We start from the raw sequence: 26,358 nt of genomic DNA on the forward strand, positions 1-26,358 counted from the left end.
GCGCCCGGCGCCGGGGCCCCGCACGGCCGGAGGCGCGCGGAGCTGGGCTGGGCCGGGCCGGGCCGGCCGGGGCGGGGCGGGGCGGGCGCGCGCAGGCATCCTCTGCCGCGGAGCAATGCCGGTGGCTCCGGGGGGGTGGGGGGGTGGGGAGTGGAAGCAGCACGGAAGCCTAAGTCGCGAACATTTAAAGGCGCAGCGGGCTGCTCTGTCCTCCGCCCCCGCCTTTCGCGTGCCCCCCCTTTCGTATCCCCCACTCCCTTTCCACTGCCCTTGGTCCCTCTTTGCGCCTTCCTCGCCCTCCTCCCCCATTCCTCCTCCGCCTTCTCCCCCCCCATATCTCCTCCGTCCCCCCCTCCTCCTTCCATCCCCTCCATCTATCCTTTCCCTCTTCATCCTTTCCCCTGCTATCCTTTTACCCCTCTTCATCCTTTTCCTCCCGTCCACGCTTCCCTCCTCTCCATCCTTTCCCCCCCTCCAGCCATCCTCCCCAATCCACTCAACTACCCACCCCGCACCCACCCCCCGCTCCCTCCATCCTCCCAGCCCCGCTCCATTCCCCAGTGGGGCACGACCGCCCCAGCCTACGAACCCCCACGGGGAAGGAGGCTCGGGGAAGCCCCACTCGCCCCAGCCGCGCCCCGCCCCGGGCATTTTTCCCTGGCCCGGAGCATCCCTGCGGAGCCGATAGCACCTGCTGCTGGAAGCGGTGTTTGAGTGCAGGGAAGCCACGGACGGTCCCTCGCATACAAACCACGCTTGCTCAGAGCGGTTTGAGACAGCTCCAGACTGCTGTCTTTTTCCTCTCTCCCGTAAACCAGCTCCTGGCTCAGTGAAGGTAACGCAGGCATCCCGTGGCTGGGCTCTTCTCCCCGTTTTCGGGCTGGCAGCAGCACCAACCCCCAGTCAAGGCTGGATCGCCCCCTTCCTCTCAAAGGAGGCATAATATAGCCCTGCCACCTTTTCCAGTGGAGCTCACGCAAGAAAGTGCAACTCTGCGCATTTCCCTCCCCTGGCAAAGTAACCCCAGGGAGGCATAGTTGACCCCAAGGGTCGCTTCCCTAGTCAGGGAGGGGCCATTCCTCCCCAGGGCAGGACGGTTGCTCGCACCGTCCCAGAGCTCTGCATGCCAACAGGCTGAGGGGGGGAAGAAGCAGCACGTTGTACCTGCTCAGTGTCCAGGCTGGGGGGTGTGTGAAGCTGTCAGGTCTTGCTTTGACATTTTGAATCCCACAGAAATAAGGAGAACTGCTAGAGCTAGCATCCGGAGCAACTTAATTTTTGATGCTGTTAGTTCTGCTTTTGCAAAGTACTTCATAACTAATGTCATTCTGCTGGCAGATGCCCTGTAGCATAGTCAAAGCTCTTTTTCCTGACTTTTCAATGCTGTCTCACTGTGACTGATGCGATGCCTTGCACATTAGTGCACCGACTTCTGAAGAGAGAAAGCAAGCAGTGAAGGAAATGGGAATGAAACCCTTCTTTCTGTGGGCTTCAGTCTCTCCCACTGAGGCTGGCACACAGGAGTGCTGGTTTCTGGTTCTCTAGGGGACCCTGGTTGTATCACTACAGTTCTAAGCAAGCATTTGCAATCCTGGATGGTTTTGGAGATACATAAATTTACAGTAGAAGCTCCTCTATTACTATTCTGACGGACATCAATGAGGTGATGGAAAGGCCTATATCTTCCCTCACAGCATAACGTGAGGGAATGCAGCAGCCATCTGGCCTTCTCCCATCTTCATGCACTGGTCCCTGATTTATTCTTGCCACCTGCAGCTTTGATGTCTATCTCAATCAATACAAATAACTTGTGTCTACAGAAAGAATCATCTGAAGCAGCTTCAGAAATACAGATTTAGGGCCTTGCAAAGTGTGGGGGAAATGTGACACAAGGAAAAAGAAAGCAGAAGTAAAAAAGTCAAGCAAAGTACAGGTGACTTGGAAAAAAGTCCTTAAATATGTTTTCCAGGAGAATAACTGGTTAAACAGCTGCAAAATACTAATACATTAGGGGAGGGAGCAGCAGGAAGGAAAGAAACATGTTTTCACAGAAGAAATGAAAATGTGGGCTGCAGAATTTGGGGGATTTTCCTAATAACCTGGAAAACATAGTCTAGGTAGCAAAGTTTTCTCATACCTAGATACATAATGGGAAAACGTTGGTTAAATATATTACTAGGAAACAAAGCCCTTGTAAAAGAGATTCTGCAAATTGATCGGGTGGTCTTGTAATGTGCACTTCACTCAAAATACTTTTTTGTCTGCTGTAGGGCACAGAACCATGACACTTAAAACGTTTTGATCCAAACAATCTGTGAAAAATGTCATGGAACAAAGAATGACTCTTTTCTCTCTCTCATTTTCTGTGAAAGGAGCTAAATAAACACTCCAGAAGAACATTATACTTAATGACAAGGGAGCAACTCCTGCTCCTAGTATTATGCCAGTAGCTCAGTCTGGCTTGAGGGGCAGGCATTCATTACTCATGATTAGTTTTCTGACCTAGCTTTGGAAAGGGTGAGTACTTCTCACAAGTTCCTGTCTGCCTGTTCTCAAATGTGCTTCCTGCCACAACGGGCAGGGTGCCAGGGTACCTCCAGGAGCCACTGACTCCTCTCGTTCATCAGATCTGATTGGTTTGAACTTTGAACTGGTTTCTGTTGGTTAAAAATGCAACACATGCAATGCTATGAGATACTGTGCTGTTCACCAAGGAATGTATTCTTGAGCTGTTCAGACTCATTTTGGACCCCAAGGACTCTGCTCGATGGGCAATTAAGCTACAATTTGGGTGCAACAGGAAAAAAGAAACAAACATCTGTGCAGTGATCACAATCTTAAAAAAAATTGGAAGTAAGCAAAAGGCTTATATTCTCTTTATTGTCAGTCTAAAAGACAATCCAGAGTATAATTTCCTGTACTGAAATTATGAAAAGCTTTAGAGCTTTATAGATAAATGCAAATAAGGACCATAAAAGAAATTTGTCAGTTTATCCTCTAACCCTCCTCAAAAATAATGGGGAGTGACCTGTATTACAAATGGAAGAATGGGAAGATGAACACACATGAACATGTTTAGGAGATGCTGAAGGGTCAAATCAAACTTTTGCAGCCAAAAGAGGAATCTCCACTTTTGCAAGTATATACTGCAATGGAGAGTACTGAAGGATGGAGGTCACATCACACAGAACACTCCTTGAAGCAAGCTGAGTTCAGCACAGAGGAATCATCTTCCCCAGGGAGAATCCATGACTTAATTGACTAGAAGTGAAATTGACACATCTGTTTTCATTACTCAATTACTGAAATAAATTAAACAGATATTTTTAAAATAATTCAAATTATTTTTTAATAATAAAATTACTTTTAATGAAGGATTTTATTCAAAACATAACCCAACTAACCATTTAATAAGTTTGATGAATTTTAAAACTCAGGTGAACATCTAGGCTTATTATAGGTCCCCATCCAGCAGATGTTTTAAGTACATGCTTAAATCTAAGCAAGTGCATAATCTGTTTCAAGTAGGGCTACGCCATGTACTTCTGTGCCCTATTAATTAGATCAGAGCTATGTGGCATGTTGGAATCTTATTTTTTATCATTGTAACATAAATCGTAGCACTGTGCCATTTTAATGAAGTGCTGGAGACTGTCTGCATGCTACACTACCTATGCATCCCAATAGTTATTTTAAAACCTCTTAATGTTATTACATAGAGGTGTTCTTCAAGATGAGGTCTGCTTCATTATAAGCAGTCTTTCAGGGCATTTTTCATGACCTTCCACTCTGCTCTCTCTTCTTCATTAGGGTTTATAGATTTGGGTTCCAGGTTTTGGGGTTTCACTTACCTTGCTTCCTGGTACATCAATTTCAGAAACCAACATCACCTTATAAATCTTTACATGCATATGGTCTTAGTTGCCTGAGAAATCACCTATTTTCATGGGATTTTGATATTTCCTGGTGCATTCTAGCTGATGGCATGCCACTTGGGAAACCATGGGACAAGGAGAGGTGGTTCAACTACAGTCATCCCTGCTGGTGGTCTGGCAAAGCCCAAGGGTGTAGATCCCTAGGACAGAATACATAGGGTAGCTAATCCCTTGTGTTTATCTCTGTAAGGGTGCCCAGGATATCTGAAAGGCTTAATATATGGCAGACAGTCGGTTATGTTGGCATGGATTAATGCTGATCAGGTCTGCTTTAACATTGTTGTGCGTAACCATTTCAGTGATTCATGGGTAAACTGGTGCTGCATGTAACAAAAAGTGAAATCATTTACTAAAGCAGGATGGAAAAAAGTGAACACGTCAATAAGCCCGTGCATTCCTTGGGATGGCAGATGATATTAAATGTAAAATATAGGCAGCTGTGATGAGCTGAGTATAATAGCCACCTATGGTAAATAATGATAGCTAAATACTTTTTAGATATTTATCTTTCCTATAATGGAGTAGCACTGGGGGCGGTTGTAGACTGATGTCATTGCTGCCTGATGACAAATTTCTGTGTCTGTGGAACTTTGTATGTCCTTCAGTGACTGGTACGTCATCTCTCCCTCACTTTCATGGCTTCTGTTCCCTCTTTGCTCAAAAGGCTGCCTGACACTGAGAGGCTCAGACCCAGAAGAGCAGGGAGTGCTGTACATGACAGCTTGTCACTGGCCAGTTGCCTGGGAAGCCATGAGAGCCACTGGCAGAAAGATGTTGTATTAGAATTTAAGGTGCATTGACAGGAATGTGTCTTAGGTCTGTAGCATAGTAGCACTCCAGGATCTTTCAGTTTGAAGTAAATGCTCTCTTGAGAGTCGTTGGTAGAGAAGGAAACTGAAGGACCATCCCTTGGATGAGATCTTGAAGATTAGTGGTGAACCATTCTTTGGAAGAAAGAAATTCAAGCAAATGTTATCAAGTCCTCTGGGACTGAGATAAAATCCTTGACCCTCCAGGAGCCCACTGACTAGCTAAACTAAAAGTGTCCTAAAGTGAAGCTTGCTCAAGTCAAAGTTGACAGCATTACCTCATCTCGGTGCAATTTGGTACAATATTTTCTGGCACATAAAGATCAATTCTTCCTATTGTTGACCACCAGTGTACTTTTTACGATAGACAGTTTGCTCCCTGCCTTCACTCTACATTTGTACTCTACATGAAAACTGATAGCAAAGGACCTGTAAAACATATGTCACAGCCTTGGCCCTGAAGAGTTTACATCCTAATTGCAGGCAAGAGCAGACAAGTAAAGACAAACACAAAGGGAGTGGAGAGGAAGAGAACAACAGGAGAGTTATAGCTATAACATGATGATTATTCTTTCCTATACCAGCATACCAGCATTTGTAGCATATCTTTTTTGCAGTACCTGTTTTTTGCAATAAGATAAAAGGGATTACAATTACTCATTATTCATGACTAACACTGAAAACATGCTGTCTGTTATCTATTTATGGGAGTTCATCACAGAATGCAGGAGTTACTAGATTTTGAAGGATGACTGATGTGTACAGACCCCAGAATGCTTTAGGAGAGGAAGGCTAGAAGGATAGTGGAGTCAGGTCCTGGGAGACCAGTCTGTGTTTGTATTCCTTACAAAGAAATACAGCTGTGAAATATTCTAAATATGGATTTAACTCTTACTTAATCAAATGAACATCTGACTGTTTCACTTGCTGTTTTCAGTAAAGGGCCCCTAGTGAGAGCACCAGTCCTCTCAGGAAGGAGGTTTATGTGCTTCTATTAAGGTTCATGATGCCATCAAAGTTCTTCTGATGCATTGAGTTTCTGAGATTCATACTGCTTACTATTTCTGTAAAAACAGAGTATTTCTAGGCAATGGTACAAAATCTGAGAGCTTATACAATGTCACAGTTGAGTCCACTCATTCCTCACTGCCATGGAGATTTTCTTTCCTTCTCAGCTGCCCAGATGCCTAATTCTCAAGTCCTTGCTCAGTTTTGGCCCATGTCTTACCCAGGCAAAGCTTTGTTTAAAGGTAACTTAGCTTGCGCAAGGATGTGGGAGTGTGATGATCCTGCACTCAAAGCACTTGGTGCCTATATTTGCAAAATGTCAGTAGAGCTCTACCAGCAGCAATCAGGGAAGCAGCTGAAAACACACTTCTATGGATTTACCTACTGCAGTTAGTGTTGTTTTTCTCCAGCCATTCACACCCTCTCAGACACCATCTGTTACATAAAGCACTGGAGGAAGTAACATCACAGAGAATCAAATTGTGAGCTGGGAGCTGAAGGATGGCAGACGGGTGCTTCAGACATCTGTCAAAGTGAGCAAGCATAAGTGAGGAGCAATACCATTGAGCGTCAAATCTTATGCAAGTGTAAAACTGATGTCAGTGAAAGAAAAATTGGGCCCTGAGTCAAAAAACCTGAGATTTGGCATAAATGAAGTCAACATCAGTTCTAGCTTCACTGGGACCAGAGCTGAAGCCCACTTCTGGAGGTCAGAAAACTCTTGCTAAATTTCATCTGAAAAAGGGGGGAAAAAAACCCACCCAGCTGGAGAAATTTTGACTGGTTTCCTGCGTTTGATGGGACCATGCATTTGACACCCCCAATACATGCAAGTCTCCCTCAGCAGTGAATCATCAACGGGAGAAAAGGTTATGGCAATGATGATTATTGCTACCTCTGAGCATTGTTTTGAACCACAACAATTAATTACATGCCTCATTTTTATCAGGGCCATCTACTGGGTGCAATGTGCTGTGTGAGATGTACAAATAGGGAGGAAGCCAAACGCCCATTTCCTCTTAGTATTTGGATTTGTTTTGGTCTCACTCCAGTGTCAGTCCTGCTCCGGGCACCTTCCACCACAAGTCCTCCCCTTAACTCTGCAACCCACTTATCACTGGGGCCCTGCTGGCTGTGGTAAACCTTGGCCGCATAGATTAGTAAAGCCACTGACCCGCAGTGGGGCTGGCAGCTGCGTTCTCCATTTCCTGCCCAGGCATCTGCTGCCTGATTGGAGGAAAATCGTTCTTAAACCTTCTTCAAAACAGGAAACGTCTCTTCTCCCAGCTTCCTGAGGCACAGGAACCGTCTCCGCAGCAACCCCTGGACAAAGAAAGCTCCTATTAACTACTGGAGTGCCATAACGGATGCAGTGGGAGGTCATAATTCAAGCCATGATCTACCCTGAGGCTGGAAAGTGCCTCTGTGCACCACTGCTCCCACCCCTCTGTGCCCACGCTGCTGCCTTATTAAGCAGTCTGGAGGTTAATTAGCACATGATAATCCTATCCATTGGAAGCATTTGTAAACACTTTTCATCTTCATGACTAAATATTGATCCTGTGTCAGCAACCTCTGGAACATAATTTTGTGATATGTCCCCCCACCTTGAGGAGTTGGAGAGGTGACTGAACATGGTGACACCGTCATGCTCTCAGGGGGTTTTTTTGCATGGTGTACCTTAATATTATGTAGTCTTTTTTTTTTCTTTTCTTTTTTTTTAATGCAACCGCTTCTTGTATCACCCAAGTATCGTATGACTAAAAAATATTGACATCTCATGCTTTACTCGTTGTGTAGTTTCCCACTTATGATCAGGCCTCCTTGAAAGGTCTGAGGTAGAGCTTTCAGAAAATCTGTTGTAGTTAGAATGCAGTCCATTATGGCCCTGGAGAAAACTACACACACGCTTGTAATGGGCAGTTTGCATCATTGAAGGACCATTGCTAGCAAAGCCAGTGGAGCATAGCTGAAATGAATATTAACTTCTGTAAATCTGTACATGCACAAACAGTCAAAAATTTGGCTTTACATTTCAAATTTGGTGGGTTCTTTCACAAAATGCACGTGGGCCAGCTGTATCTGAGGTTAAAGTGCACCTCACAATAAAAGTAAATGCAATAGATGAAAATAGTAAACAGTGATAAATCGTTGTTCTTATTTTGGGTTTTGGACATAAATTCTACCTTCCCAATCACCTTTTCACAGCAAATGCAGAGCCACAGAGCTGTCCCTGTCTGCTCCACCCATAGAACTGAGCCATTTGGCTGTCCGAGTATTTTTCCTGGTGTTCAGGATTAAGGAAATAGAGCAGTAGGACACAGCAACATTCAGAAGTTATCCTTCCTCTGTTTCAGATCCTTTCTCACCAAATACTCCCCGAGAGTAAAGTGCTGCAGGGGAAGCTCCCCTCAGACTGTCTGATTTCCCGCCAGCAAGCTATGCTGTTGATCCTAGAATGGCTGCCTTCAAGGTCTAGGCTAATTATTTCACGTGTGTCTGTACCTATTGTAATCTGCTGTGCCTGATCACAGAGAGAGGCTGCTACGTACCTGTGGCTTATGTCTGCTGTAACCCAGGCCACCTGAATGCCTTTGCCAGTAGTGGGTAGAGAGGACAGCGTGGATAGAGAGGTCTTGTGGCAGACGGGTTTCTCTTTAAGTTTCCTGTGATCTTCGTACACACAGAAGTGTGTCCGTTCACTGCAAGTGACCGTTAAAAGAGAGAAGCAAAGTTTGCTGAGAAAAGCAATTTATTTTGATAGATTGACCGATCTGGGTCATAAAGCAGACAAGCTCACCCTCATTCCCCTCACCAGATTAGGTGAAGAAACAACGGGTTTTAAGCTCAGTACAAGCTGGGAGTACCTTTTTTCTTGTTTTAGCCTAGTTATAAATGTGAGAAGAATGTAATCAGACACAAGATTGCTGCTACAGTGTCTCCAATTCATCACTGTTTCTGTGACTGGTTCTTTGGGGGAAACCCCTAAACCTAGCTCCTAAAAGTTGATGTTACACTGTATGAGGTGAGGTAATATAAAAGTGGATCAGAATATGGAAACATTTTTCACAATGGCTGGGACTGTGGGATAAACTGCTTGTGATGTATCTATTCCCTGAAGCCAGCCCTGCTGGGAGCCAAAACTGGGATGCAGCAGTTCTGAAATGACAAAAATTTCTTATCTTGAGCATCTCCCTCCTTGTTTCTTCAGTCTGTCTTGTAGGCAGTGAAGACCATTTTTTGCTATTCTTCCATGTCTAGAACAGGGCAAGTGCCTTCCAGCTTCTGTGGTGTTATTCCACGGCCTGGCTGCAGTGCAAATCAATGTGCTTCAAGTGGAAGTTACATGTGAGGAAGGGTGAGGCATTCCTGCAATGCTGACTCACTTCTCACTGAACCAGGCAATTAACTTTTTCAGTTTGCTCTTGGACACTGGTAGGTATGGTGAGAAGCCCCATCAATATTGATCACAGTTTGCTGGATAAGCAATAGAGGACACAAGAAAGCCTTATGGAACCAATGTACTCTGGTATGCTCCTCATCTGGAGCATCAGCACTGAGAACTCTTTCTTCTGCCCGGCATAGTTTTGCCTCTAGGAAACATTTCTAAGTCACTGCAGTTGTTCAAGGATGTAAAGATCCCTTTCATTCCTAATTTTGACATTAGGTTCAGACCACACCAGAATTTCCTTGTGGAAGGTATCTGAGTGGTTCACTTTTATGGAGCACTGCTTTGTTGTTCTGCAGGCACAACTGCCACATAAATACTATTCCTGAATGAATCAGCTCCCAGTAGTGCATTTTGAACATTTTTAGACATCACTGGGGAAAGAAAGCGTGCACAAAACAAGAAAGTACCTATACAACCATTTTGTCAAAGCAGAGCAGGAGTATCTTCTGCTCACTTTCTGGGAGTACTTTCTTTCAGTACTTTCTTTGAGCCCTGGAATTAATGAAATTTGGTGTCTCATAAATTTGTGTCATGGTTGCCTTTCAAGTCAAACATGAGGTAAAGTCTGATTTAAAGATCTTGTCTGCAGCTGAGCTGTTAAATAAAAAAGTTCCTGAATTCCTTACCATCTGATAAAGAGTGGACTCAAACTGCAACTTCTCCCACACTCTGTTTACTTCTTTCTTGTCTACATGCCAATCCTAGACTCAGGTCTTCCGTGACAGGGTGTCAAGGGGAAGGGAGGAAAGTTCAGCTGAAGGGACTTTAATATGGAGGACTGAAGTGACAAGACACACAATAATTGTATATGCTGGTATTTATGATACCTCTAAAGCTGGGTTAGAGATCCCAGAGTCCACTTTCTATCTAAGCGGAGAAAAAGAGGGACACAATTTAATCAAGTGAGATTATTAGAAGCTGTTTAATTTTCTTTAGTGTTTTGATCTGTAAAGACAGATACAACACATGAATGCCTCATTATTCATATGCCTATGAAGCAGTTGGCCCCTCCCTACTCCCTCTTCTCAAATATCCATTAATGTAATTGATTCTAATAATGGAAACAGCATCATTGTTGTCTCTATCCCTTCTCAGTGCATGTCTCTCAGGAAACTCTGGCGTGTTCCCGAATGTTCCTGCTCTGCACCATTTTTCAGACTGTTTTTTCAGAGATGTAGAGCACCCACAGGCTCATACATTCTCAAGGGTGTTAAAGGTACTTTGCATTCCTAAAATCAGGATATTGGATTTTTGTTTTATTTCCCAGGAAGCTAGACAATATTTCACCTGGGTTTCCATCACTTCAGGATGCCTTTGGTTTCCTCTAGCTGTGGCTGAACCAGACCCTTTTCATGGTCAGCCTGAGGATGTTTTTTGTGTGCCTTAGTTAAGACAATAGTGATGGAATCAATTGTGTGGGGTGTTTTTAGCCCATTACTTCCATTTCATTACAACACAGGTACAGCGGCCTCTTTAAACGTCTTGCAGTGCTCTACACACCTTTTTACTGAAGCCATTAGAATTCAAGTCATGCTAGTTCTGGGACATTTTTGCATCTCTCCACATTTTCTAAGTGTCCTTCTTCCTGCCATAGGGAAGGATTCTTCACAGTCTTCGCTGTCTACAGATCTAGTGGCAGCTGTAGGTGCTGCGGATGTTAATGGGCTAAAAATCTTTAACTGGCCTTGCAAAAAGCTGAAGAATCTGAATTTTAGTGGCCACTTTGCAAGTCTTTTTATGGATGTTTTCTGCTTTTAAATTCTTACTTGCAGCCTGACTACATGTTTTACCTAATTAAAATATTTCGGCTTCTTGGTGGAATGATATGAGTGAATAGAAATTTATATGACTTTAGGCAAGGCTATTGTTTTACATTTCCCTGGAAAGCCATACGCCCGATTAAGTGATCTTGTGCAGATAAAACATGGCTATTTGGAATGTTAACAAAGGTAAAAGCAAAATAAAATCTGGCGGCTTAACAAAACTGTTCATAGTTGGTGTTGGTAAAATAAAAATAGTTGGTCTGGCTTGGCATTCTGTGTGGTGAAACAGATTTATAAATTTTATATATAATTTATATAATATATTATTATATTATTGATATTATATATTATACATATTATACTATATATTATATATTATAAATTTATATCATAATTACACCTATATAACTATAAATATATTATATATATTACTATATATATAATATATTTATATTATATATATAATATTATATATATAATAAATATATAGCAATTTTAATGTGTGTTAAATGTCAAGTACAGTGTCAAATAGCATTCCCTGTTACCTGTAGGGTGGCTGGCTCTCATCTGTTTTCTTCAGTTGATTATTTGTGGCAATAATGACAAAGTTTAAGGGGTGTTAGTGACATCATGCTGGCCAGGGTGTGATATGCAAAGGGACAGCTTGCTTTTCAGCTGTGTATGAGAAGAACTAAAATCTGCATGGGGACTGTGAACCTGGAGGCTGCTGTGAGTTGCTTCCTGTCTAGCTCCACAGTGTGCAAAAGGTGTCCCTTCCCAGCTGCCAGGGCAGTCCCTTGGGATGCCGCAAAGCTGTTCGTGGTGCCACCAACTGGTCTAAGTGCAGTTTGGAAAAGACAGGAGATGAATGCCTAGATAGGCCAGCTGGCTCATGACTGTCACTGTACTTTTCCCAAGGATCTTGCTGGCACCCCGGTGGAACTGTGGTGTTGGGAATATTACTCTGATGGATAGGTAAACAAATTCTCCAGGTCACACAGTGTGTGGCTGAGCAGGTTGCCTGTCATATTGCATAACCTAAGCCTGTATGTTGCACCCCTGTCACCACTGACTGCTGTCTGAGCAGTTCACAGAGCTTGTTGCTATTTTTCCAGGGGAAGGTCTTCTGCTGATTTTAATGTGCCCAGTTCTCCTGGGAAACTTACTCTTTTTGCTCCTTTTTATACCTGTTGACTTCCTCCTACTCAGATGCTTTTGGGGAGGCTGGTGGGGTCTGTAACCCATTCCCTGGAGCATAACTTGTATTAAATTTGGCTGAGATTTTTCCACCCAAGAAGTCATCAGGGACAGGCAGAGAGGAACGCTGTCCTTTTCGGACCAGGGAGTGTGCCAGGTGCAGCAGGCTACTATCAGACCCATGCTACTGATTCAGTAACTGCTGGTCAGCAGCACAGTAAAATTGTCCTGTTGCTTTTGAGCACTGAGTTAATGTGCTTTTTTACCTCAGGGACACTTCTGGGAAAGCAACCAAAGTCTCCCTGCTCAAAAACTCAGCACTTCTGTATAATTATTTCCTCGGAAAAATTAGCTTCCTGTTTTCAGCCCCTCTCTGCAGAAGCGCTTCCTTATCTCCCTGTGAAGCTTTCACTTTGACAGCCTCATGAGATGACGGCAGCACCTCTTTACCTGTAGACTGCTGGCCACAGAAGGCCTTTGGCAACCCCCTCGGCCCATGGGCGCTTGCGCCCTTGAGGCTTGTGCCCAGGCAGGATCAGCCTTGCAGCTCCCCCACGCCTGGTGGGTGTGGAGCAAAGGGTTGCTACTGTTTCTTGGCCTGTCTGGCAAATCCAGCCTTCCTCTTTGCACCCTTGAGGGAGACCCTGCCAGTGTTAGCTTGAACGGTACAAATACAGCTGCTGTTTATTGCCTTGTTTTTCAAGGAAAGCCTTCAGTACATTCAGAGGCTCAGGGAATTTCCACTATTTTTCTCAAAGTTGTTCCCTGCTCCGCACCACCCCCACCCCCCACCCCCCCACCCCCCCACCCCCCCGCCCCCGGCCTTCAGACACACACATTGTGTTGTTTTGACGTAATTTCAAGCAAATATTTTGCCACCGAGAGGCACTGCAGGGTCACAGAGGTCCTCCAGGCTTGGGCTTCAGGCTTTCAGACCTCACCAGTAAACAATAGCTCTATAACTCATTAAAACTCCCTTTTGATGACTTTTTCCTGTTTCTGATTGTTTTGGAGCAGCAGGGGTGGATTCCACACTCAACAAACTTCTTTTTCCTGCTGCTAAATTTAAATGTCTCTGAACTGAAAGGAGTTACTAATCTCTTCGACAATAACGCTATCAAATAGCAATTGCAACTGTAAACAAGATTTTTAGGCTATTTATGAATGCTACAAGGGAATTGTGGCTTGGTTTTGCAGAATGATTTTTATCTCCAGGAAATATTTTAATTGTCTTGTCTTTTCTCATAGAAAAGTTACCCAAACCCTGGTACTTTTTCTCCTGGTTACTGTAGCCCCCTCATTTTCAGAGATTTAGTAATAGTCATGTCCTCCCGTCGAGGCCTTGCATGAAACAAAGCTTATAATCCCCTTCCTTGCTTGCCTCCTATCCACTTCAAATTGATGCATTATCTTCTGCTTCACGTCATTGATTCAGCACTCCTATTTCTGTCTCTGTATATTTTCACTGCATGGCTTTCTCCTGCTTGCAAGTCTCCCAATTTATATGATTTACCTGTAAAACTCTCTTGCCCCACTGAGTTTCTTGCCAGTTTGTACATTCCATCTTTTTTTATGCCAGGATTAAACTCCTGAAATTTTCTACCACCTCCTTTTTCCTTGTTGGCCAGATATGGATTAATCAATTAATAATTTTATTTAAGGGACAGGAAGGAGAATTTAGGAAAGTGATTTGCAAAGAATCTGATTCAAGGGAGAAATATGTTTAACCATCCACATCCTTGTATCACATATACTGCCCACACATACCTAGACCCTGATCTGCTTAATCTGTACTAATCTAACACAAACCCTTTTTTTGTAGGTAATAGTGCAAAAAGTGATAAAAAAATGCAGTTGAAATGGAATCTGTATAGCATGGGCCCACATATGGATTTAATTATCAAGACAATAGTTCAATTATGTCATTTGGAAACCTACAACTAGGATCTAAGGGGGAACAACATATGAACATGTATACCAGATACAGCGTGTCCTGAAGACCTCTTGGTCAATTTGCTGTTATTATTTGTTAAGCATGCCAAGGAAAAATACATTTTTCCTGTCCAAAGAGCTGATACCTTCAGCAAAACTGAAACAGACTACAAGAAGCTGATAAATATTGACATTTTTACTACTTCTGCTTCTCTTGGCTCAGTTTTAAGCACCCTTTGAGAAGAACATTTGTAAGGTGACACAGTATGGTAGGTCCTAGGGTAGACTCCATCCTAGAAGACAGAACGACAAAAAGACTTTTCCTGAAAAGTGTTACACAGCTTTTTCTTTTTAGCAACCTGGCTACCAAAGTTGTCCTTTGCAGTCAGATTCAGGGACAGAGAGGGAACTGCTCCATCTTTAGCAGATGGTGTGTAGTCCTGCAAGGTTTGCCACCACAGTAATGAAACTGTGATACCTATACTTTAAGGACTATGGATCCAGGTGTAATATGCAAATTAGATAATGTACGCCCTAGGCTTCACTGAAATCCTTCCATAAACCTCCTGGAAAGATCAGGACAAACCGGTGCCCTCCAGAGGGGGGCACTTGCCACTGAGCCAGCGTTCAAGTGTACTTGCCACTGAGCAAGTACACAGCTCTTGTGTCCTAACAGGATATGATTATTCTCAGCCTGCTTCCACTGGCTTCACCAGGATTGCACCAGAAGATAATCTGGCCCTGTGTTTCTCTTCAAGGCACCTCCCAGGACTGTGCTCCCATAATTACATGATTTTGAGTGTTACATAATTGACCTCAGTTAAACTGGTGATTGGTAAAGTCAGCCTAAGTGACTGTTCGTGGCAGCCGATACATATTGTATCTCACCGCCTTGTTTTCACCTGGCCACTGAAAAACCTCACAATGCCTGTGTGTTGTTAGTTTACAACCTAGTTTTGAAGATTACAAGCTCTTCATCAGGTTCAGCTGAACTCTCAGGCACCTAAATATACATATAATATGCTTATTGTTTGTAGATTGTGTAATAGATATTTCTATATGTACTTGTATATGTATTTACACATATACACTGATTACTGTGTGCATATATACATGCCTTCATATATTTACTCTATATAAATATAAATATGTGCACACTGATAGTTGGTTTTTAAGAAAAAATAGAACAAGATGCATATGCTGTCCTAAAGAAACTTTGAAAATGAAAATAATTGTTTTCCTGAAACAAATATTTCTGTGTTTTAATTTTTTTGTTTTAGTATACTATGTGAGAATGTGACTCGTTTTTGTGGAACACAATTTTAAAAAGGTATACAAACGAGATACAAATTTTTTACAGCTGAGCCTCAAAACTGTCTTTCTAACACCACCTTGAAAAGGCAAGCTAAATATAGGCAGTGCGATTTCCCTATTTGCTATACCTCTGCTCTCCAGTCGTATTTTCTATTTTGATTCTGCCATGCTGCATGCAGTGTGACCTTTGAAAGACAGCAGTGAACTTCCTAAGTGTGTTGGCAGTGTCTCTGGCCACACATGAGGTGACCCTATCAACTGTGAGATCCAGATGTGAAGGACTGAAATGTGGTTTTCCCAGCAACAGCACTTAGGTCTCTCAGCACCTTCCGGACTGCCTTATTACAAGCATTTCTTGGCTGACTCTGGCTAGCACTGGAACAGCTGTGAGACTTGTGGTTAGGGTTTTGTATGGGAGCAAGGCTGTTCCTTCACACTGTTTAGCTAAGGGAAAGCATGGGGAGCTCACATTTGTCTCTGGCAACCTCTACATTCTGCTCAACTTCAAAGGAGATAAGCATGGAGGCTGGGGATGCAATGATAACAGCTGGCTGAAACAGGGTTTGTTTTCCATAATGAGGTCATTTAGCCAAGCCATAGGATAAAAGAAAGCGCTGATATTTTTCCAGCTCTTCTGGGACCTTTCAGAACACATTTGATAAGGTGCAGGCATTCTTCTGACTTCTAACAGCTTCAGATGGGATTCCATCTCTGAGTGGTCATCTTATCCAGCTAAGCTTTTCTGTTAGCAATTTCTATCAGAGATTTTGCAGTACGTATTTTTCTTATTCAGCAACTTGGGAAAAGCATGTACCTACCTCTAGGTTAAATCTAGAGACAAAAGTAATTAAGCCTGTCTTGGCTTCTGGTGTTTATGTGTGTAGTAGTCTTATGAAGAAGTGCAGATGGGACAGGGAATTCCTCCAAATGGTGAAACTGCTATTTCGTGGAGTAATATAGTAACTGCCAACTCATGTCCACTCGATCTTAACATTTTAGAAATGCTTCATCAAGACCCATGATTTTGGATCCTCTTTTCCGTATGCAAATGACTGCACCAAATAGTCTTTCCATTAAAGCTTTAATTGGAAAAGTTGTGAAGGTAATATGACTCCACAGAAAGCTGGCCACGGAGCATCATTTCTGTGGCCTCACAACCCACCACACGGAATTCAGCTTGGAATCCACTGACTGAAAAAGCTTTCTGCTGGAAAAAAAATGAAATTTTCAGCAAAAGATGTGTTCCTGTGAAATTATCTGCTTCCCATGAGAAGTTTCTATTTTTTGCTTTGAAAAAAATGTTCAAATGCTATTTGCCTTCAAACACCACCAAATCTCTGTTCAGTATGGCATGATATTGTCCTGTGGGCACTGTGCATTTGAATAACAAGGTTCCCTGCACTGGATTCTTGTTTCCTTTATTGTACGCAGGCCCTTTTTAGTTCTGCTATGTTTGTGTACAGTATCAAGGGACCACCCCGTCTCTGATTTGGGACAATTTTGTGCTAATGCAATATCAAATGAAAGCTATGGTAGTGATTATTCACATTAATTTAGAATGAAAGCAATGGAAACATACAGTAAAATATGCCTGTAAAGATGAAACTCTGTCTCTTCAGTTTTAACAACATTCAGAGATACGTAATTGGTTTCACATTTTCTTAATTTCCTCCTATTTTCATTCTCTTCTCTCTCATTTCGTGCTCTGTTCTCTCTTCTCTTTCTTTGCTGTGACAGAGCTGTTTTTTTCAGTCAGGCACTGGACAGTATGGTCCTTTTGCCGCACATACAAGCTGGACCAAATGCAGGATTTACTTGGTGCATAAGAAGATCAGCAATTTCTGCCCATCTTTGGGAGGGAGATTAATATGGGCACATTAGAGCCAGATGATCAGGAAGCAGGAATGATGCTCTGAGAAGCATCTGGGAAAGTTTCCTTCCTAGAAAACCTTTCCAATTCACACGCACCATGCAGATTTTTTCCTATGCAGAAATCTTGCTTTGATGGAAAATTCTTTTATCAACCTCAGAACAACTCTCAGGGTTATAGCTGTGATTCTGTTCATCCTAACACTTGATGCCTCTTTTTCATAAAAAAACCCCCGAGTCTTAACAGAAGTGAAAGTAAAAAGTTTGGCAGTTTGCAGCTTGATCATCTCTCCAGAAAGAGCTGAACACAAACCCTGAACTGAGATTCCCAGCTGAAAGCACTTTTAAGATCCAGTCCCCGTTGTTTGAATACCTCTTCTGTATCCATGTTTGGAAGTGGATTTGCCAACTTTTGTGGCTTAGCGAGTGCCTTTTACAGCCACCCTATCCTAGTCATGAAGAGTGTTTCTTTAGCCACCACCCCTGTCCTCTGTCATACATCATATGCTCCCTGCCACCTCCCCATTCCTGGATATTCTACAGACCCAGAGGTCACAACCTGCATTCTGCTCCAGGGTTACAGGGGAAGTTATCTTGCTTGCATTTCTACACTTGTCTACAGGGGTATACAGGTCCAAGAAAGGGGATTGGTGAGTCCTTTAGTCTTTAACATGTTAATTCTGCTGCTGCTGTCTTTTTTCTTCTGCTGTGAATCAGTGAACTTGGTTACCTAAGTTGTTCAACATCTGTCTCCAACCTGTCACTGAATGGCAATCCACCCATCCTTCCAGATTCCCTGACTCCTTTCCTGTGCAGCTTTGTCCCCATGGTGTCAGCAAGGTTTGACTGCTTCCATATTTGCTTTGGGGGCATCCACCTAAGAAACAAGGTGATCTAAATAATCTGCAATTTAGGCACTGAGGGCATAGGAGCCATCAGCTGGCTTTGTTTTAGACCACCCTGGAAAATCAGATACCTTTGGCCATCATTTATGGCACAGACCAGACTTTGTGGAAGCAAGATTTGTCCTTGGGTTTGCTTGGCAACTTGCTGTTGAACCCACATGCTGTATATAATCTGCATAATTTAAAGTGCACCTTTTATCGAGTGTTCAGGAATAGACTCCATGAAGGGCTTGTGTTCAAAACAAAGATTGCTGTGCTCAAGTCTGTATTATACAAGTGAGAGTTGATCACCAGGCTTCCTGGGGAGATCCAGATTATGGCTATTTCCATGAAAATAAAAGCTGATTTTGATTCCTTCTAGATAGTTGTTGCCAAGGAGTTGAAGTGACTTGTCTCAAAGTGAGTAGAAGCTCCCCCCAGACACAGTGTGGTATTTATGTAGAAAACAGTTGTAAGGAGCCCATGGTGCTTGGGAGCCAGCAGATTGCCTATGGTCATCCTTGCAAGGATGGGTTCACTGGCCCTACGTACAGAAATGCAGCTACCACCTGTATCCCATGTAGGGGAAAGAATGAGAGCAACACTGAGTGGGGATGTGACGTGGGGGTTGAAAAGGGTCAAACAGCCTGAAGACGTTTGTGTCAGGTTTTCTTGTTTTCCAGATCTGAATCTATCTGAATTTCAGCTCATTTCTAACTGCCTCATGAGGCATCTCAAGCTGTGTAAACAGTAATGCAATAATGGCAGATCACAATGCACTCATCACAGACCATGAAGAACAGCCTACGAGCCAAGCAATATGTTCTCTCTAAGTGATATAATGCTTCTTGCAGGCAGGAATATTAATCACTCGAGGAACTGACAGGATCTGATGGAAGAGACTGTTATTAATATTATCTCCCTTGGAAATACTTGCAATGGTAATAGTAATTTTAATAATGCCAGAACAAAATAAGCTGGGTTGGCTGGTTTTGTGGCAAATGGGAATGCTGAGAAAAGCAATACATAAACAGAGATACTAATTCATGAAGAAGGTGGACCAGATTTCTCTACTGACAGCTCAGATGTGACTGGTGGGGGAGGGAACGTTTTGTTTTAAAGGTTTTATTTGCTTCATCAATCGTCAAAATCTTGTTAAAAGTCTAATTCAGTTATCATGTTCTTGTTGCTGTCCAGAGACTGAATGCATTAGAGAGACTTAATATACAATTTCTGCCACAAGCAATTTACTGTTATTTTATTATTCTAATCTGGCTGGTTCCCATGGAGTTTCTGAAACCAAATCATATCAGAGGAAGATGAATATTAACAATCCTATCTCACTCAGGAGAGCTAACAAAAGAATGGAGATCTCACGCCTTGGTTCAACACAGATCGTTATGAAATGGCCATGGAAGTGTTGACATTAGTTCTCATGATTGCAAGTTCAGTTATTTACTACTCAGCTTGAGCACAAGCTTTTTCTTCACCTGTGCCAAGACTCAGCAAGATTACAGTGGAAATAATGAATTTATAAGTTAAATAATGAGGTGTGTGGCAGAAGTAGAACTGCCGTCAGGGTTTAGTAGAAAACCAGAGAGCCAAGAGGACTGCATTTGATTCCCTCCTTTGTTATATTCTGCTTTGCATGTATGTGCAATCTGCCTCAGAGTATTGTATATCAATTAATAACGAACAAACAGATAAATTGGAGCACTGTCTTTAGGCAGATGGAAAATTGCCCAACATTTTTAAAAATATTAAAAACATCTATGGGTTAAGAGTTAACTCAGAGTACGCAAGTAGGAGACATTCAAGCTGGATTGATAGCTGTGACTGGGAGTGAGTCTACCGATGCTGTATTACTTTCCCAATGGGAGAACTACAATCAGGCATTTGGCTTTAAAATTTCTCAGGCAAAAGGAGGAAAAATAAATTGAACTGTGGAAATTGATAAATTTAAACCTTTCTTTCTGGACCAATTCTCTCTAGCAGAGGTATCAACTAAAGAGAAAATGTAGGCTTCCCTCAATATATTTGCAAGATGCACTTATGAATTACCTGTGTAAGGGAAGTGGTAAGACCATTATTTAGTTGCTTGTGTGACAAGATGCTGATAAGAAATGCTGAGAAACCCCTCTCCCCTGGCTACCTCCATTCCAGAGCTGAATTACTTAAATAGGGAGTAATGCTCTGTAGTAATGCTACTGTTCCAGTCTATGCACATTGCTGCCTGAGGTGGACATCAAGCTCCATTCAGGATTTTAATAGCCTTTGGGCAGAGACTTTGCTGTTACTATGGCCTGGTATCTGAGGCCCTCTATTCATAGGAACAGCCACTCAGGACACTTCAGTTAAAAGGGGTTTCTATTGAAAAAGGCCAGTTTGTCTGAAATGTTTTGGGGAGGGAGCAGGGGAAAAGGTGGAAATTATTGACTTGTGTCTTTTCCACAAAACAAACACTTTAATTAAAAACTTCATTAAAAAAGTGAAGGATGTAACAATGGTGGCTTTGCAATGCCTGCTTCCAGTCCTTCTCCTAAGCATGAGAAATATTCCATCAGTTAAACCAGGCAACAACAACTATTTATTATTTCCATATATGCTTGGCTTGCAGCTGGCTGTGGAGCTGGAAGATTCCTCTTTGCCTTGCTTGGCTTTTTCCTGTCCTGATTTGAGCTATGCCCTATTCTCCTGCATGAGTCCTCACCGAACTTTGTCACTTAGTCAAAAATTGTCAGGGCAGGTCCCCAATAGCTGGTTGCCTCATGTGCTGCTGACTAAATTCTCATACCAGGATCAGTGACCAAAGAGTGATCATATGGAAAAACTGTGTGAAGGACTGTGCCAGTTTTGGATAAACAGTTTTCTCTCTCTAGTCAATACTCTCAGGTTCAGGCCAAACACAGCATGCACATATGGCTCAGCCACTTCATACTTGCACCAGCATTTAACACGCTTTCATTTTCATCTGTTTTCCTCCTCGTTTACCAACATTATCAATAGGCTTGAATTAAAGTGACATTGTGGGTTCAACTGTTTAACACGGTAAAATGAGATGACGTTGCAGGCTTGCGATATGGACACATTTTCAGTTGGAAATAGCACTTTCAGCCTTTCCACCTGCTTTTTCCTGTGATAGAAGCTAATTCATGAAACTGGAAGCAAAAGCATTTCCAACACCATTTTAGGTAGTTCACTCACTTCTCCTGCCTTGCCACCTGTTCTGTCTAAGCAAGCAGCCTTCACACATGTTCCTTCTCTGGTCATCTGACACAAGTAGGCCAATCAAAGAAGGAAAACCTCTGCCAGTGACCAGAAGGCACTAAATAAAAGCAACCACATGAGATGCCTGTGAGTCTCAGAGAGGAGTAGCCCCTATTAGGAAAGGATGCAGCTTTAAGGAGCAAACACCTAACACTCATACTCCTTCAGGGTAATATTGCGGGTGCTGGAGATCAAACCCAGCAACACCACAGTGCCACTGTCTGTCACTTCATGACAAAAGAGTCACAGATAATTTTCTTGCACTTGAGAGCTATTGAAGGACCAGACAGTGCTGGAAGTCTATTGCCTATAGAGCTACCTCCTCCTTCATTGTGTTCAGTTGCTTGTGACCCTACAGTGGCCTCATATTTCTGCTCAGGAGGGAAATGTCTCTGTGATGAGAGAGGGTCTGAGCAGCACATGCACAGGTTTGGATTTGTTCTTGTGTTCTTATCCTGTCCTTTACAGTGGGAAGGTAAGACCCAGATATATAAATTTTGTTCCTGTGGCTATGTGAGGGAGGGTTCCTGTACACTAGATCAGTGTTTAAACACATCCCTGTCTCCTGCCTATGAGGGACACAGGAAAACTGCTTTCATTGTCAAATTTTGTCTCATAGATCTAGAGAAATGATTTTAAAGAAGGAACAGGAAAGTAATGAACCTGGTGTAAAAGAAGGAAGACCTTTTCTGCATTGATCACTCCTAATGTATTTTTTCCCCATGCTTGTCAAATACAAGTATCTCCTAGGGAGTTTCTGTCTTCTAAATGAAAAAGGAGGTTTAATTAGCCTTTTCACCTGCTTGCAGCCTCGTCTGTATTTTGGTAGTATTCAAAGGTCTTTGCAGAAGGGTGTTGAGCTGGAGTTAAAATTTCTGCTCCAAACCAAACCAGTGCCCATGGAGACATGTTCTCTACACCTTCTGCTCCATCAGGTTCACTTACAATCTCCTGGGAAGAAACAAGAAAATCAGAAAATCCCTATGGGGCAGAGAACTATTTGAGCAGTGCTGAGTGCTGGCAGCTGCCAGAGGCATGCTGAGGATGGTGGCATGTACCATAACATAGCTGCTGCCAGAAGAATTCATGCTCCTCCTCTCACCTGGTAGAAAATAGCCAATATGCAGGAGGGTGATTGTGAGAAGCAGCATGCTTCAGAACAAACTGCTTGGACTCCCTGCTTGTCCCAGCTGGCCCATACTGAATGTACAAACCTATGCCTGGATGAACAGAGGATCATCAAGTGTTCTCGGCTTGTATTGATGTCTTAGAAGTAGACATGATGTTCTCCTGTAGCTTGGTGTTAGTCAGGATGAGCATGTGCTGTGAAATCCAGTTCTATCTCAGGAACAGTTTGTCTAGTTTTGGTACGCTAGACCAAGCACACACTGGGAACAGGTGGTAAAAAGAAAGGGAGGCAGAAATTAGGCACAGACCTACTATAAAATTATTTTCTTGGTCTAATCTTAAGTTCAAGGGGCTCAGATCCTGTGCTGCTAATGGAATCATCCATCCCATTTCTTTGAAACTCCCTTCTCTTTCCCTGGCCTTCACTTCCTCTTGAGTTGTGGTGACATGATGAGAACTGCTTTTCCTAGCCTTTCAAGAGGGAACACAACCCCTTCAGCCCCCTCCCAGCCTCTGCCATCTCCAAAACTTACTTCTTTATCATCAGTCTTTATCATCAGTCTTCAGCTGGGGCTGTCAGCAAAGGAAAACTCAAAGAACTGGATACAAGAAATGCCTCCACCATGCTGACTCAAACGACAAAACAATCCCTTACTCCTCAGGCATAGCATGCTATATCTCTGCTCACTGCAGCACCAGCCAGGCATTGCTGACAACATATTACTGAATGCATTAAGATATTTTTGTTGCATAAATAAGAGCAATAAGTCTATGGTGTTGAGAGTTTGTCTTTACCTTGCAGTAATTTATTATCCTATTATCACTCTTTGCAAACATCTGTGCTCAGCAGTTCCTTCCTTGTAGCACTGAAATACTAAAGTGTTCGTAAAGCTTAACCATCAGCCATAAACTCAATAAACTGCTGTATGCGCTAATGTGGAATTAAAACCTTTATTTGGGTGATTTATTTTAGGCACAGATGTGACAAAGGAGCCCATAAACATTACAGGCTGATTGTTTTCTTTCTTTTTTATCTGCTCCTGTATTACTTGCACTCATCAGTTGGCATCTTAAAATGTGTTTGGGTGTTGGAGAGTTTGGTTTTTTTATTCTCAGACAGACAAAAAACCTGATAAACTAAAAAGTGATGTACTTTTTACAGTTAGTTTGAGTTAGGTGTGGGCAGCACATGGGGACTAGGGTCTAGAAACTCTAAACTGTAATCTTCACTCTGGTGGGATATCCAAATACTCAGATGTTACTGTGTCCATTATAAAGATAAAGGCACATTTATAAAATACAGCTACTAATCCTATTTTTGGACTGCACACAAGCTGGAGTACAGCAGCATTTGACTGTGAACTGTTGGTACAAGTCCAGCCTGTCAGCCTGTTTAATTTGGACTTGTTCCTGTTTTTGCTTGTTACTCCAATACAAACAAGCAAACACCATGTGTGAAATTATACTGCATGCTCCTGTCCTATTAGAGCTGTCAAGAGAAGAGGGAACATTGCTTCCTCCCATCCTGAAAGGACTTCTATGAGGAGGATGAGAGTCTATGCAGAGAGATTATGAAATCTGATGAAACAAATTGAGTTGCCTGGACTGCTGTTTGTTTTTTTAAGACCCACTACTCTGATTCACCTGCAAGAATATTGCATGAGTTGAAAAACCAAGCAGCAGGTAATTTTGAAATGAAGTTCTGTACTTTCCCCAAAAAACTCATGCTCTGTAATGTCCCTTTCCCAGATGCTGCCCATCCGTCTTTAAAACTAACCCCTTGATCTTCTTCCAAAATAGACTGCGAAGTAGAACAGCCACCCAGCCTCATTGTGAGACATGCAATATTGGCATTTTTCCATGTCCTTGATCAAGTAAAAGCTGAGGCTATGTTAAGCTACAGTAACTTATTTACAGTTGATATTTTATCTACCTTTAAAGCTGTTCTTGCATGGTCTTGACTTTCTGTTTGGATGGATTTATTGCATGCTTTGTTATGTTTCTCTGCATTTTAATACTGCAGTTTAGTGATGAAAAGATGAAACAAATACCAGCAGTTTGTCTGAATGAGCTATTTACAGGGAGGGAGAACTCATATGAACATTAGTCTTGGGTTAACAGTGTTAAATATCTTTAAATACAGACTTGTCCTGTTTCAGGGAATGTGTCAGGCAGGAAAAAGGCCGCCCCTATGCAGGATCTGGTAGCCTACTAGAACTATTTCAGAAACTGCTAGGCTGAGACGGGAGAAGATGGGACCCGACGGAAGGGACCTGGGGAAGGCTGGAAGCTTTTGTATTAGATTCTGTTGCTGGTTTGCTTTGTTCAAACCCTGCCGCAGATCCTTGTATAAAGCATTAAAAAGTCACTGGCTGAATGGTTAACTCCTTTCTGAGCCTTGCCTGGAAAGATCATTTGCTGCACAGACACTTACTCCTTCGCATCTTCTGGTCCATTGCAAACTCTCCCTTGTTACCTGTGACATACAGATTAACAGCATGCTGCCTTCAACCATGCTGCCATCAAACCAACACATAAAAGTTCCTAGGAGGTTTTAATGGGCTGGACCACAGTGAGTGTGTGTGGGAAGGAAATGAACTTGGACTCTCCCTCTGGGTTGTGTTGCCTTCTTTTTCTGTGCTGCAGTTGTGTACTGGCAGCTGCAAGAAACCTGTTCACATTGAGGGTGAATGAATGTTTGGGAAATGGTCTGTTTCCCCGTGCCAATGATATGTCCTGAAGGACATGTAATGTATCCTAAAATTCATATGAAATTAATTTTCCCTGTGTTTCGGGATGCTTTTGGTTAGCCTTTGACTCAGTGTGGGACAAACCTGAGCTCTGGCAGAGAAGACTCAGAACATTATGATAGACATCCATCCATGTGCCTTTCAGCACCTTTTTTCTGTCCCTCTCACTGCTCTATCTTGCTACTATGCTCAATATTCAGATCTACAGGAAGAGTACCTACCCTAACAATGCATGTATGACACATTGCATTTCCAGTGTGCTTCCTCAACGGTACTTTCATGAGTTCAGATATATAGCCATTTGTCTAGCACCATGCAGAAGTGTTCCTTTGTGGAGTAGGTTCACTAGCAAGCCTGGCACTTGGGTTTCCACAGACATAACAGATGTCACTGCGTGTCAATATAGCCATCTGGCTTGTGCTCTGATGGTACAGGCAACCTTTTTACAGAGGAGGGTAGGAAATACTGTGTTCTGGGAAGGCTTAAAAACACAGGCAAATAGTGTGCCTACCATCTCTCCACCAGTGAGGAATCTGGTTCACTGATGTCATGCACAGTGAGAACTACTGTATTTGGGCCAGTATCCTCCAGCATGGCAGGAATAATTTACTAAACTGTGTAATAAATTGCTGTGCATTGCAACGTTTTCTTCAGTGGTACATATGATAAACTGGAATGGTTCTATGATTTTTAGACAAGGAAGACGTTCACTCTGGTTCAGAACCACTTGCCTGGGATCAGGATTTACTACACTGTGCATGTTAGCAGGTTGGGATAGTGAGGGTCTCTTCGTACATACCCAGGAAAAGGGTAGTGTCCGTTACGTCTTTGTCCCTGCTGCTCTTACATGAGCAGGCTGACAGAAGATTGTCAGCAAGAATAAACAACAAATGTGATGGTCTGGACTAGGAGGAGTGAATATTGGTTTATGGTTTTGTGCATGTGATGGCCAGAATCCCTAGGGAACTTCAAGACTTTTGCCATAGAAAACAGAGAGTATTCTTTATTCTCCTCCCTCAGAATTGCTGGGAAGACGTTTTCTCATGGAGGC

General features: G+C 42.8%; 1 long non-coding RNA gene across 1 annotated transcript; it reads right to left on the reverse strand.

Moving 5' to 3' along the window:
• Positions 1-5,884: 5,884 nt before the first annotated feature.
• LOC119147895 lies at positions 5,885-8,393 on the reverse strand. The gene is made up of 3 exons (XR_005104219.1): positions 8,305-8,393; positions 6,927-7,075; positions 5,885-6,277 (listed from the first exon to the last, which is right to left on the reverse strand). It is a non-coding gene; the product is annotated as an uncharacterized LOC119147895 (long non-coding RNA).
• Between the last annotated feature and the right edge of the window lie 17,965 nt (positions 8,394-26,358).

Source organism: Falco rusticolus, chromosome 4 (genome assembly GCF_015220075.1).
Source record: "Falco rusticolus isolate bFalRus1 chromosome 4, bFalRus1.pri, whole genome shotgun sequence".
In the NCBI taxonomy this organism is placed as follows: Eukaryota; Metazoa; Chordata; class Aves; order Falconiformes; family Falconidae; genus Falco; species Falco rusticolus.